Genomic DNA, 15,146 nt, shown 5'->3' with positions numbered 1-15,146 from the left:
TGTGATGGGGTGTACAAGCCCCACACTGGGGAGGGAAGGGTTAAGGAGCAGCTCTGGGCCCAGAAAGCCACGCCCGGCAGCTCCTGCTGGCCATGCTCACAATGGAGGCTGAGGCCAAATGGGAGCAGATCAGCTCAGTCTAGGTGGCAGAGCAGGAGAGCAGTTGTGTGGTGCCGACTCCTGCCAATCTGGCTGGGACCTGGCCCCACCATCAAGCTGACTCAGGCCCTTCAGCCGAGGAGGATGGCAGCGAAGAGCCCCGACCGAGAGAGGAAGACCCTCCAGACCACAGCCAGACAGGACTCCACGGGTAACTCGGAAGCAACCCAGTGGCACCAGCAGAGGAATGGAAGCCAGGGTAGGAAGAGGCCTAGGGAGCAGGTGTAGAGGTGCCCGCCTTCTAGGCCACATATTTTGAATTATTGTGTCACTGGGTCCTGGGTTGGTGGAAGCCAGTGGAGCAGGAGGGCGCTGGTTTAGCGCCATCTACCGGCATCTTGTCTATTAACTAATTATTTACATATATACAGCCCAAGAGCGCTCCAGTTATAGGAGACAAAGGGGAAGGCACTTGCCTAAGGCCACACAAGGAGTCATGGCAGGGCCAAGATGAGTATTAAGAACAGCCTGATTCCCAACCGTGCATTCATCACACTGACTTACATTATGTGCTTCCCGGGGGAGGGACTGTGCTTTCCTTTAAGTTTGCACAGCACCTAGTGCACTGTAGAAACATCGGCTGAATAAAAATACTGATGAGAATATGCAACCCCTTCCCAGACAGGCTTGACTGATTAAGCAGTGGTTGGCCAGACCATGGCATTATGATCTGTCATTGGCCAGTGCCTGCTCACACATCACTGCACCCTGACATTAGTTTTAAAAAGAGGAGATGGACAGGGGAAAAGAATGACTCACCGAGTATGGTAATTTAAGCAGGACATGTGCCAGCTTCATGCTGCGATACTGAATGCAGAGAGGAGGTGGCCCAGGTTGGCTGTAGAGAGGCGTAGAGCAATCAGCTGAAGCAAGTTACTCTTAATTACAGAGCTCTTTTAGGACAGCTAATGAATGAACTGCTAACCCTCTCCTGACCTGGGGAGTTACGCTATCTTGGCAGAGAGCTTTGTGATTGCACATCACATTTAGAAGAAAGAAAAGCTTCCACATATGGGCCGAGAATACCTTAGGGCCAGATTCTTCACGCACAAGGAGCTGGGTACAGTTGCTGTCTCTTTGCACTGGGGAGGTGGGGGCACAAGGGGCTAATATGCTGCATGCATCCTTATGGATGCCTTCCTTTGGGGTTAGGAAGGAGACTGATACATCATCCAATCCCTCTCCACATCTGCCCATGGATCTTGCCAGGGGTGGAGAGGGTAGCCGACTGTATCACCACATGTGGCAGGGAACTTCAGAAGGGCTTGTGCCTGTTGAAGCACAATCCCTCCTGTAGCAGCTTCTGGGACAGGTGGCCCCACATTGCCCCCAGTGCAAGTCAGTGGCAAAAGACCACAATCTGGCCCTTCATGTCAGCCGTTTCATGTATATTGAAGAAATTAAATAGATAGCTTCAAAGTACGTTGGGTAGTGTGGAAGCCAGACCTTCCTTTAGGAAGATTCTCATTCCACTGATGAGGGAGACCATGGCAAGGTGTCTAATACCCTGCTTTCCGGCATCCCTTTCCTCCCAGTTTACCAGCTCACAGAGCAGCAGAGTGGTCCATTGTCTACCCATTAGGTTAGGAAGCTACAAAATGGTGTGGTTAGGTGGTGGGGCTAGGGCATGATAAAGCAGTCTGAAGAGATTTGCCCATACTCATAGGCTGGACCTGGAGGCTGACTGTACTCAGTAAACTCCTCAGGGCAAGGACCACCCTTCTGCAAGGTGTCTGTGTAGTGCCTTGTGCAGTGGGGTTCTGACCCATGACTTGGGCTCCTATACGGTACTGCGACATTACTAGCAATGAACACAGCTAGAAGGTCCACCAATGACCTTTCCCCAAAAACTGATACTCCCAGTGATTGCAACAGAGGGTCCATGCTCAGTAATCTAGACTAGGATTATTATTTATATTACGCTCGTGTGTAGCGGCGTCAGCTAAGTCACTGCCCTGTTGTGTAGGTACTGCATAGACACAGAATAAGAGACATCTCTGTGCCAAAGAGCTTATCTCTTAATTAGACAAAACCAGATGTAACAGGTCTGGAGGGAGGATGGCATTGGGAGGGAGGATGGAGTAACAATAATAACAATAGTACAGGCTAGCTGTGTGTATAGTGTGTAGGTGTAACAAATCAGTCAATAGCAATAATCACAGTAACTGCAACTCACATTTGGCTAGTCTTTATGATGACTTCAGGGGGGTTGTTTTTCTCAGTTTTCTTCAGAACGGAAAGGATGCTGCTTGGAATAAAGTTATAGAAGAACTTAGCTCACCCTATCAGACCTTAGAGAGATGCAAAGCAAAACATTCCTATATCTTAAGCAATCTAGCCCAAGATCTAGCTGGGTCATTCCTAAATGTTGTCAGACTCTGCTGCTCTGCAAGGTTTGCCAATAAAACTACAGGCATTAAAAATGGAGAAAAAACATATTAAGTCATTGACTCCATGGGCAGAATTGCTCTGTGGGTTTTTGTTCAGTCTAGTTGTCAGTGTCTCAAACAATGGGGTTTCCACCACTTCCCTTGGGACACTATTCCACAGTCTGAGGCCTCACTACCAATGTGGACACAAGAACAAATGGATATAAACTGGCCACCAGGAAGTTTAGACTTGAAATTAGACAAAGGTTTTTAACCATCAGAGGAGTGAAGTTCTGGAATAGCCTTCCAAGGGCAGCAGTGGGGGCAAAAGACCTATCTGGCTTCAAGACTTAGCTTGATACGTTTATGGAGGGGATGGTATGATGGGCTAGCCTAATTTTGGCAATTAATTGATCTTTGACTATTTTAGCAGTAAATATGCCCAATGGCCTGTGATGGGATGTTAGATGGGGTGGGATATGAGTTACTACAGAGAATGCGTTCCTGGGTGTCTGGCTGGTGAGTCTTGCCCACATGCTCAGGGTTTAGCTGATCGCCATATTTGGGGTCGGGAAAGAATTTTCCTCCAGGGCAGATTGGCAGAGGCCCTGGGGGGTTTTTGCTTCCTCTGCAGCCTGGGGCACGGGTTGCAGGAGGATTCTCTGCACTTTGAAGTCTTTAAACTATGATTTGAGGACTTCAATAGCTCAGACATAGGTTAGGGGTTTATTACAGGAGGGGATGGGTGAAATTCTGTGGCCTGCGTTGTGCAGGATGTCAGACTAGACGATCATGATGGTCCCTTCTGACCTTAAAATCTAAAGTCTACTACTGGGAAACTTTTCCAGATACTCTACTCGGCCTAAATTTTCCTTTACAAAGTTTCATCCTCTTACTCTTAGTTCTGTCCCCTGGGGTCTACCCTGAGCAATCCTTCCTTGGTGCTTATGTCTACAAGGACTGTAACTGGGTGGTGTATCATATTTCTCCTTCTCATTTATCCAATATTCATATTGGTTCATTTTTCCTGCAGAACTCCATCCCTTCAGCTCCCACCCCATCTCTGAATTCTCCAATTTACTGATATTCTCCTATCTGGTATTAATGTGCCTGTGGCTGGATCCAGTGCCCACTGAAGTCAATGGAAAGACTCCCACTGACTTCAGTGGGCTTTGGATCAGGCCCCTAGAGCTAAAAACAGCCATAGGAAGAGGAGCTCTTATTTCCCAGCCGCACAATGTCAGGCATCTGCATCTTCAGCTTAAAATCACGTTGACTTTAGTCCACACTTGTATAGGATCTGAACTGGTCGTGCACGTGGGTCCAGCATCGTGATATCCTCATTCACAACAAGAAATCCTTCCCTGTGAGAAGGGATGTGTCAGTGAGTGAGTGAAATGGGGGTGGAGGTGGTGGGAAAGAAAGAAAATGTCGTGTACCAAGAAAAACAGCCCAGGTTTGTCTTAATGAAATGGGAATTGAGGCAAATTCCTCTGAGACAGGAGATAAGAATATTGTGCTGCAAAATGTTAATCGCTGCCATGAGTATAGACAATCATAGATTTTGTTAAAGCTAATGGATGTGCTTAGCACCTTTCATTACGGCTAAATGGAAGGAGCAATTAAATGCCTTTCATATAGCAAGAACTGGAAAGAATAGGAAGCCACCGCCCAGGGGATTGCATGGGAAAACTTGAGCAGAGTGAAGTTGTGTAGTCTGACGGGTTTCCCTGGAACTGATTGTAAAGTCATGGGCTAAGGGATTTTTTGGCAAGCTGTGTGAGAAAGCTGAAAGCAAGCACAAAGCAGCACCACATGAGAGAAGCAGCGGTGAGTATGGCCCTGGGAGGAAGATGAGAGACAGCGATTCTTACAGTATTAGCTGGAAAGGCAGACTTGGATTTCTGAACAAGGAAACTGTCTGCTGTTTGTTTCCACTGTGTGCAGGGAAATAGGACTTTGTGTACATTCTTTGTAAATAAACAGGGTCGCACCAAAGAAATACCTGACTTGTATCCCCAATTTCTCCTCCTAGTGGAAACAACCCAGCAAGGCTCCAAATATTGGCTAACCTCTTGGGCCCAAAATGGCAACAGGCATTCAGTCCCTGCTGTGTAAAGATTGATTTTCTCAAACTGAAATAATTGTATTTGAAAGTGAGACACCACCTTCAATAAATGTCAGGCAAGATTCCCTGCACTGCACGTTTTTATCCGCCAGCGCAATCCCTCCTTGTCTTTTCTTCTCCTCCTTCCTACCCTGATTAATATAAAAGCTTTTGAAATTGTTGAACCAATGGCATTTTGAACTAATGAAACTGCTGATCCAAGGAACTGTGTTGGACTGTGTTTCTGATATATACAATTACAGACAAAGAATCCGCCTGTCCATGTCTCATTTTCAAAAATCATTAGCAACTGGCATTTCTGGTACATTAAATGAGAGCAGCCACTATGTCTGTTGTATCTTTCAGTATAAAATTAAACTGTTTTCTCCCCCAGTCTGGCTTCTCAAAAGATCAGAGTTATTTAGGTCAGTGGATTTTGGATGCTGCTTCCTGCCCTTGATGATGACTTAAGGTTATTTCATGGGGCCCACCAACATTTCTTATACCCAAGAGAGAACATATGTTAATTCAGCCAGTGACTGGGAGCTTAAACAGAGTCATTGATTGCTCTTCTTCAGGGCATCTGCAGCATCACAGTGACTTTTCCTCCAGTACCTGGGTATGAACTGAGTGCACTTTGTTACTGCTTAGCTATGTCTCCAAGGCCCCAGCTTTGAATTCTGATGTTGGTGCTCATGCGGACAATGTGCAGTTTTTCACTCTTCCACAAAGTCTGAAGTCAAGAAAGAGCCACGCGCTGTAGCATGATGCCAGTGTGTCACTCAGCACCAAGGCTAGACTGGCACTTTCAGGCCACCAGAATAGGGTGCAGGAGTCTCCAAGCAAAATTCCTCCTTGGAGCAACAGACTCCAACGAGAAACTGCTGAATTGGAATTAATTTGCAAACTGGACACCATTAACTTAGGCTTGAATAAAGACTGGGAGTGGATGTGTCATTTCACAAAGTAAAACTATTTCTCCATGTTTATTCCCCCCCCCCCCCACTGTTCCTCAGACATTCTTGTCAACTGCTGGAAATGGCCCACCTTGATTATCACTACTAAAGGTTTTTTTTCTCTCCTGCTGGTAATAGCTCACCTTACCTGATCACTCTTGTTACAGTGTGTATGGTAACACCCATTGTTTCACGTTCTCTGTGTATATAAATCTCCCCACTGTATTTTCCACTGAATGCATCCAATGAAGTGAGCTGTAGCTCACGAAAGCTTATGCTCAAATAAATTTGTTAGTCTCTAAGGTGCCACAAGTACTCCTTTTCTTCAGGCAGTTTGGATGCTCCACTGCTTTGCACCTTATGTGGTCATTTACACCTGTGCAGAGAGGGTGTAAAATGCAACCATTCTGGCAGTGGAGAATCAGGCCCTACAACTTTATCACAAGCCAAGGGTACAGTTTTTCTCATGTAGAAAATCCCTTCCATTACAATGCTGGATCCAGGATGTTCAAGAAATCTTCTCCCAGCAGGAAGAGGCATCTTATGAAATAAGAGGACAATCTACAAACTTCAGTCAGAGTCAGACTCCACTACCCAGACTTGGAAATGACATTTTGACCCAGCATACCATACGGAGTACCCAGGCTGGAGCAAAGTCCAGCTAAAGTTGCCCTCAAAGTGCTGATCTTCCCACCATCCACTCTCACTCCCTTCCCTGCAGGTACTGTACATCAATCCCTTCTCTTCCTTGGCACTTCTGTTCCCTGGCAATGGATGCCAAAGCCTGTGCTGTGAAAAATTGGAATCTGTGATAGTTGTATAAAAATTTGAGGCAGAATAACGTAATAAGAAAAGTAAATATTACAGAGAAACAGAAAACTTGAACAATCATCCGTGTTCTCTCTTTACTGGGGGAATGGCCTTGTATACTTTTTTGCATCTGTTGAATAAGGGTAAGCAGTCTATTCACATATCATTTATGCCAATGAAAGAGGCACCATCAGTTTATGCTGTGCACCAGCAGCTTATCAAAATGACGTGGGTTCTAGGATTATTGCATTTGCAATCCCCAAGGCAATGCTATGCATAGGTTACTACAATCTACAAGGCGTGTAAGCAAACAGATGGGTTAGATGAAAAATGACCCAATAATTGTAGCTACTAGTAAGGATGCTGGAAAGTTGTATTATGAAGAAAAAAAAAAAAAAGAAAGACTTCTAAATGAATCTTGATAAGAGCAGAATTAGCTTTTGTAGGAGCTTCTTAGTTGCTGCTGCATTGGACAATATTTCTTGCAAACTTTGCTTTCCTCAGTGCAACTGAATGGCAGGGCCAGATTCTGCCACTCTGTGCTCACACGGAGTGTTAGTACTTATTTGTATTGAAGTAGAATCTGGAGACCCTGTCATAACTCATAGGTTTTGAGCCCAGGCCCATAGGAGCAGGCACACTTCATGGATCCCAGATAAGATATTGTCAGCAGGCTGCCAGCTGGAGGGTTGAAGCCCAGCCTACTGTGAGGCTCTGCCCCTGAGGCCTGATTGATGGAGTCCCTGAGCTGCTGATTGGCCTGCTGGCCCTACTTAAGCAGCAGCAGGAACAGGAAGCTCCCGAACAATTGGGCTCCTGCTCATGTCATCTGGTTCCTGGCCACCAATCTGTCTCCTGCCTCTGATCCCTTAGTATCCTGACCCAGTCTAACTCTGGTTCCTGACTTGTGGTTCTGATCTCCAGTTTGACTCCTACCTCTGATGTCTCTGGTGTCCTGACTCAGCTGACTCTTGACTCCTGTCTCATGACTGCAGACTCTGGTTCTGGCTGCCCATGACTCAGCCAGGACAGGTTCCAATTAGGGAAAAGTCTACTGTATACCTTTATAATTGAGATAATCCCTGCCCCAAGAAGCTTACAATCTAACCATATCAGGAGAGACAAAAGGTGGAGACAAACAAACAGAGGGGGAGGATAAGGTAACTGTGAAATTATCATAGATTTTAAGGTCAGAGGGGACCATTAAGATAATCTAGTCTGACCATAGTAAGTAACACTTTAATATTAAGAACATATTAAGAGACACTCTGATTTCCTTTCCCAGACCGGAAGAAGAGCTCTGTGTAGTTTGAAAGCTTGTCCCTTCCACCAACAGCAGTTGATCCAATAAAAGACATTACCTCACCCCTCTTGTCTCTCTCATATCCTGGGAGCAACACAGCTCCGACAACGCTGCAAACACCTTATTCAGTATGGTAAGCAGCAGTCATGGTGTGCTTGTTCCCTAGCCACTGGGGACCGTCTTGTACTCATCACAGCAGACATCAGTGTTAAATAGTGGGATCTTGAAATAAAGGGGTTGCTTGCGCAGTAAGGTGCAGTGCGTGCACTTAAACTTGCAGTTAGAAATATTCTACCTGTTTGCAAGAGGAGCCCTACTTTTAAATGGGAGATACTGGTAAGGGTGGTAGTCTCTCTCTGACTGGTAGAAACCTTGTGTGTGACCACTGTAGTGCTCAGCGAGATGAAGGGTGGAAAAATCAGGCCTTGATTAGAGAGAAGATCTTGGAGGAGAATGGTGACTTTTTAGAGCAGCTTTTGAAGAAAACATATTTTAAAGCTGTTTCTCCATGGATTCCCTCAGGCTGCCTACTGATGGATAACGGCTTTTGAAACACTTCATGCAGTGCTTTGAACTTGGATGAACACCACGTGGAAAATGTAACTATTCAGCTACTCTCTTTGCTAATAAAGTCAGAGGGGACATGCTGAGCATACAGAACATGCAGTATGAAAAAAACCCCTCATGTATGATAAGAGAAGGGAGAATGGTCTTGGGGGTTAAAGGGAACTGGGCAACAGGAGGCTTTAGCTTGGCCACAAATTCTCTGAGCCTGATTCTCCATTGCCTTGTATCTTGTGGAGGCACTTACCCCTGTGAAAAGTCGGGGAAAGACTTGGTTGTGGAAATCAGGTGTAAATGACTGACTAAGGCACAGTGCAGTCAAGAATCAGACCCATGTGTGACTGTGGTCAAACCACTTAATGTCTGTCTCTGTGTTTTTCTGTCTGTAAAATGCAGATGTGATACACAAGAGTGCTGTGAGGCTATAATTACTAGTGGTTGAGTTGAGGAGTCTGACGTAAATGAGAGGAGAGGCATTGGCCCCAATGTACCTATTCATATTCCTAACTTTAAGGATCTGATTTCAAGAGAGTTACTCATGTACTTAAAAATTACTTTAAAAGTATCTTGCTGAATTAGGGCCATAAACAGGCTTGGAGTCTTTAATGCGAGGACCATGAGCTTGATATTGATTTGGTAGGCAAGTGTCAGATAGAGAAGGAATTCAAACAGGGGAGTGACATGGTTTGAGCAGCTGGGGAGGAGAAACGGGGTTTTTTTGGCAGCATTTTTTGATAGACCTGGGAAGGGAAATGTGAGGTAAACAGCAGGGAGGAATTGTAATGAAGTGAGTGCTTATTTCATTGTCGTATCAAGCATTGCCACCAAACCCTGCTAGCTTACGAAATAGCAGATCTTGGACTATCCTTCCAACTACCAAAGCATTTTTTCACTGGTTGTAGGAAGTACAGAACTTCAGGCCAGTGTAACTTTCAGTGCCTGGAGTAATGCAAATACACTGCACTGATCATGCTAAGGCAGATTCAGTGTGTGGGAAACAGCATCTTACCTGTCAGATGTTATCCTAAAAGCTTTGAGGTGTCAGGGGCACTGCACCCTGTGAGTGGCTTGTTTGTTTGTCTTCTATGATGTAGCAACCTTCCTCCAATTTGCTGCAATTATTTTGTTTTTAACGTCTGTACCACCTGCATGGCTGTTTCCCCTTGTAACAACAGAGTGTTGTTCAATGTCAGTTTTCCATTTTCTCTCTCCATGGATTCAACACACTCCATGCTCTAGTTTTTGGCTTCTTGTTCCTTCCTTTACTGTCACTACCAACACACACCTCACTAATGAATGGCTGATCCCAATGGGGATCATATCTACCTTCATCCAGCAACATGAAAAAAATGGGGCCTGAATTAACTAAACCAGATAGATTAAATCCTCAATCACTGTGGATTTTGGGTATATAGAAAATCAGATTTGTTGGGCCTGATTCTGCTCTTACACCAGTTTTACACCCATTACAGATCCATAGCTTCTAAGGGGAGAAGGGATCATGTGATCATCTAGTAAGAGCGCCTGTATAACATAGGCCACAGAAATTGGCTGACTAGTTCCAACAGGAATTAGAGCATCTCTCTTAAAATCAAGATTGGATGCTTTTCTAAAACTGCCAGTGATGGAGAATCCACCACAAGTCTTGGTAAATTTGTTCCAATAGTTAATTACCTTCACTGTTAAAAATTTGCACCTTATTTCAAGTCTGAATTTGTCTAGCTACATTGGCTCTTGCAGTCACTGGATCTTGTTATACCTTTCTCTTGAAAGGTTGAAGAGCCCGTTATCAAATATTTATTTCCCATGTAGACTATGATTGAGTCACCCCTTAACTTTCTCTTTGTTAAGATAAATAGTTTGAGCTCATTGAGTCTGTCATTATAAGGCACGTTTTCCAGTCCTCAGGTCATTCTCATGTCTCTTCATGGATTCAAAGATCAGAAGGGACCATTGTGATCTGACCTCCTACGTAATACAGACGGTAGAACTTCCACCAAATAATTTCTGCTTGAAGTAGGGGCTTTTAGAAAAAATATCCAGACTTGATCTCTGAACCCTTTTCAATTTATTAACATCCTTCTTGTATTCTGGACACCAGAACTGGACTCCAGTGGTGGTCGCTCAGCCAAATTCAACTACTTCACAGTTACCTTGTCTTCTTCTTTTGCCTTTCCACTGTTAGCTCTCATCATATGCTTCCACTGTGAGCTGTTTGGGGCAGGGACTGTCTGTTTGTTTCATAAACCCAGCACCTAACACAATGAGGCCCTGGACAGTGATCAGGGTGCTTAGATGCTTCAGGATAAATTAATAACACACAGATGCAACTATGCTGATTTCATTGTACTTACTCCTGATTTAAACTAGTGTGAGAGAAATCAGATTAAGGCTTCTTATGCTTCTGTTTGAAACTTTGAATAATGCTATATTTAGCCACAATGAACCCATGCGGCCTGAAAAAAAGTGTTTATATTTTTAAAATTAAAGCTCACATGTTCCCATTCCTGTTAATTTCCCAACCAACATAACCTTTTTGTGTCTTCTAATTTCTCTTTTCTTTCTAACTCTTGGCATACCATCCTATTTGTTCTGCCGGTTTTTAACTCTCTCTCAGGTGCACTCAGGTAGAGAACCATCTAAACGTTAGCCAAGTTGCAATTCCAAACACTTTAGTTGTTAAAAAAATCAGTGCCAGGCATAGGCGCTGACTCCGTAGGTGCTCCGGGGAAAAATTGGTGGTGCTCTGCACCCACCGGCAGCCAAGCTCCCCACCCCACCCCAGCTCACCTCACCTCCGCCTCTGCCTCTTCCCCTGAGCGTGCCGCATCCCCGCTTCTCCTCCCAGTGCTTGCCACCGCCAAACAGCTGTTTCAGTCATGGCATTTAATGCTCATGATTGCTGCATTGACAGCCCTGGTTCCTGAAGTCCTCAAAGTAGCCACAGACCAGATGCAGTACAAGCGTCAGCAGCAGCGCAAGCTTCTGCACACTGCCCTGGTAACGGCACCACAGTCCCTGCCAGAGCTCCGGGGTGAGAGGATAGTTCATCTTTCTTGTGCCCTCTGCTGAGGCTGTCAACAAGAATGGCAGCTGTAATAGTTTATAAGCCTTCCATTCCTCAAAGCATGTCACAAACCACATGCATAAAGCACCACTGAAATGCTGTTACTTCTGGGGCTGACTGTGGTCTTCCACCAATCCACAACACGCTGCCCAGCAACAGGGTGGTGGTGAACCCTTATTCAGGGCCTATCGAAAAGAGGAGACAGGATCTTGGTTTTGAAGGCCTCATTTAGTATTGTGTTTGATGTAGACCCCTCTGAACACTAAGCGCACTTACATGTACCATAGAGAGCATCCAAACAGCTATTGGACGATAATGACTGAAATGCTAAATCTGCCTCAGCCACTGTGGATATGATCATAAGAATGGGCCAACTAGTGCTGGCTCTGAAGAGCTTACCTCTCTGTGCCATGAATGGGTCTCAGTCCTCTGGGCACTACCATAATAGCCATAAATAATAAACTTTAAAATACACGGGCTGTTGTTTTACTAAATTTTTATCAGACTAACTTGAGCCTACAGTTTACAATATGACTCCAAAGAAGTTGTCTAACTTGCTACTGCTTTGTCCTGTTTAGATGAGCAAACTGAGCTGCCTCCCCGCTCAGCAACTGGAGGACTCCACTCACTTTTGGAGGACACCGTGTCACCAGTCTTCAGTGCTACTGTTATCATCAATGTAACTGTTATCCTATCGGGGAGTGCTTATTTGTGTATCCTGAAATACATCTGCTCCGGATGCTGCAAATCCACACAAGTGGAACCAGTCATAAGACTGGATCCTAGCAGATCTGAAGAACAAGTGTAACCTAACCTAAACATTCAGCTTATCACCATTTTGATGGGCCTCTTCATGAGATCACCTGGAGGACAAAAGCATGGACAGCCTGTACCTGGAATCAAGAAGAAATGTCGGAAAGGCAAGGCAGAGAAGATGTGGCTTCCAGGCAATTAGGTCAGCTACAAGATGGCTGCATAATACCAGAGACTTACCATGCTTTCCCTTCTGTGTCTGCAGCTGGTTTATACTGGATAGAGTTAACCTCCTTTGAAGGCCTTATTGATGAATTGTTCCTACAGATCATACATTCCTGTCCACAGTGTATCTGTATCACAGTGTATTTCATTTTTTCCAGTTAAGCTGGTGACATTTGGTTTATTATGGGTACATCTGTTAGCCTCCGTTTGACGTTTCTGGAGGTAACCTCGGAACCTTGGGTCCATTGGGGAATATGAAGCCACAAAGATCTGCAGTGTTACCCAATCTTCTCTGTTAGTACAGACTCATCAGTATTAGATACCAAGAAAAGTGGAGGATACTCCATCCCTTGAAGTCTTCAAATCAAGACTGGACACCTTTCTGGAAGATGTGCTTTAGTGAAACAAAAATCACTGGGCTCAGTACAGGAATAACTGGATTACATTATAAGGCTTGAGTTATGCAGGAGGTCAGACTGGATGATCTAATGGTCCCTTCTGGCCTTAAAAATCAGTGAATATTCTGATTTCTCTTGATAATAAGTCTCTGAAGTCTGTATGTTACTTTCTCTTGGAGTATATCTTCATTTGAGCTGGGAGGTGTGATTCCCAGCTCATGCAGATGCACCTGAGCCAGCTCTGCTCGAGTTAATTTACTAAAAATAACAGTGTAGCCAGGGTAGCATTGGTGATGGCTTGGGCTAGCTGTCTGAGTATGTACCCAGGAGTCTAGATGGGTATGTACTTGAGTGGCTGGCTTGAGCCACCACTCATGCTCCCCTGTCTACACTGCTATTTTCAGCATGGTAGCTCAAGTAGAGCTAACTCAGGTACGCCTAATCGAGCTGGGAATAACCCCTCCTAGCTCAAATGTAGATGTACCCTTTGATGCTGAAGTACTTTACATTTTCACTGAAGTGAAACTGATATGAGACAGCTAATGGAACTTTTATCCTATTGACCCTTTTGAGGAATTGTCTCAACATACAACATTGTCTGACAATGCAAAATTTATTTCTGCATTTACGTTTCCTACCTGGTGGACAAGGAACATTAGAATACTCCTGACAGAACTCTGCACCCTTCTGGGGGTGCAGAATTCATATGGTCTGTGTATTTCTGTGCCCCCCAGGCAGAAAAATGCAAAAAAAAATCTGCGGGGGGACACGTGCATCGTCCCCGGCAGCCCAGGCAGCACATCTGTTCCAGCGTGCCTGGTTTCAGAGTAACAGCCGTGTTAGTCTGTATTCGCAAAAAGAAAAGGAGTACTTGTGGCACCTTAGAGACTAACCAATTTATTTAAGCATGAGCTTTCGTGAGCGCAGTCTCAGAGACGCAAATCTCTGTGGGGGCAGGAGGGCTGGGCATGTGTGCCTGTGGGGGAGACACTGATCACTGACAGGAGGTGGGGCTGGCCAACAAGCGAGAGAGACTCTATCCCTCCCGCTTGCTACTGTGGCTCGCCGGCCGTGGAGGGGGATAGGTCTTTTCATTATGCAAAAGGAAGGCTCTCTCCTGGAGGCAGAAATGTAGCAGCCTGCCTGCTAGTTAATTGATCTCATTCTCTGGCGCTGAAATGTAGCAGCCTGCCTGCTTGCCTAGTAACACGTCTGTAACTTCTTGAGAATCGAAAAAACACTCAATTAAATATTAGTATCATGTTACTGAAAATTGTTTGTTTTTAAATGAAAGAAAATAGCTTTTGTTAAAAGAAACACCACGTTTTGTTAATGTTGCTGTTGGTGGTTAATTGATCTCATTTCCTGAGGCGGAAATGTAGCAACCTGCCTGCATAGTAACATTGTTAATGTTCCTATTGTTAGTTAACTGTTCCCATTCTGAGTCAATTGCCCCAGGAGCATAAAACCTCTAAAATTTTTAAGGCCCCTACATTGCCAGAGTGATGTAAAGCCTTATAAATGACAGTAAGGGAATCAGCTAGAAAGACCTATGTGCTGTCTCACTTTTTTCCTGTGCCAAAATGGCACAATGGGTTTAGATTACAGCTCGGGATTTATTTTATTTACCCATTTTAAAAAAAGACTTTAAGGGCAAATTAAAACATTTACCAAGCAGTCAATAAAATGTCAGGACAATCAGAACCAAGCACTTCCCAAAGTACCCAGCCAGGTCCAGGACAATGATTAGCAAAACTGTATGACTTTCATGTGTGAAAGTCTGAGCTACTTAAAATGACATTCTGAGTTTGTTTGTTTGTTTGTTTGTTTGTTTGTTTTGGGGCGGGGGAAAGGGTTTTGCTGTTTGGTGTTCTGTAATGTAATTTAAATGAAAATCCAGGATTATAGCTGGAATGCAGGGTATTAATTACCACATGTTTGTAATGTAACTTTCATGTGTTTAGAAAATGCTGAATAGTTATTGTCACTTTTTTCTCCATTGTAGTTTAAATAACTTACCAAAACAACTGAAACTGGTGTGATTATATTGCATTATTTTGACAAATAAAATGTGCAGAATTTTACAGAATTTTTAATTTTTTGGTGCAGAATTCCCCCAGGAGTAATTAGAAGTGGGAAAAGCAGTTCAGATGAGAGAACTAAAGTTGAATCTTTCTGAGCTTTGGTTAAGTTTTTCTGTGCCTCAGGTTTAGCCAAGAAGAGGAAGCTCAGAACTATCAGTGAAATAGCTCTTCTTGGAATAATCTTGGCCCAGTCAGAACCAGGTCATACTAAATAACCTTGTGAGAGAGCCTGATCAATTTCCAGGAGATACAGGTGGCTTCTGATAAGCATCCATAAGTTTCTTATTTGAAGTATATCTGCATCAAGCCTCAAACAATGGTCCATTGTTAATTACTGCATCATGTTTTTTG

At 44.3% G+C, this 15,146-nt stretch overlaps 1 long non-coding RNA gene across 1 annotated transcript in view; it reads left to right on the top strand.

Annotated features, from left to right (window-relative positions):
* Window positions 1–14,800, top strand: part of LOC142069056 (uncharacterized) — a 29,131-nt gene extending 14,331 nt beyond the window's left edge. Inside the window, exon 2 of the long non-coding RNA XR_012664933.1 lies at window positions 11,914–14,800. This is a non-coding gene — a long non-coding RNA (uncharacterized LOC142069056). The remainder of the gene's footprint in view (window positions 1–11,913) is intronic.
* The last annotated feature ends 346 nt before the right edge of the window (window positions 14,801–15,146 follow it).

Source organism: Caretta caretta, chromosome 1 (genome assembly GCF_965140235.1).
Source record: "Caretta caretta isolate rCarCar2 chromosome 1, rCarCar1.hap1, whole genome shotgun sequence".
NCBI classification, from domain to species: domain Eukaryota; kingdom Metazoa; phylum Chordata; order Testudines; family Cheloniidae; genus Caretta; species Caretta caretta.
Note: the sequence above shows the minus strand (reverse complement) of the source record. Positions and strands in the feature narration are given on the sequence as shown.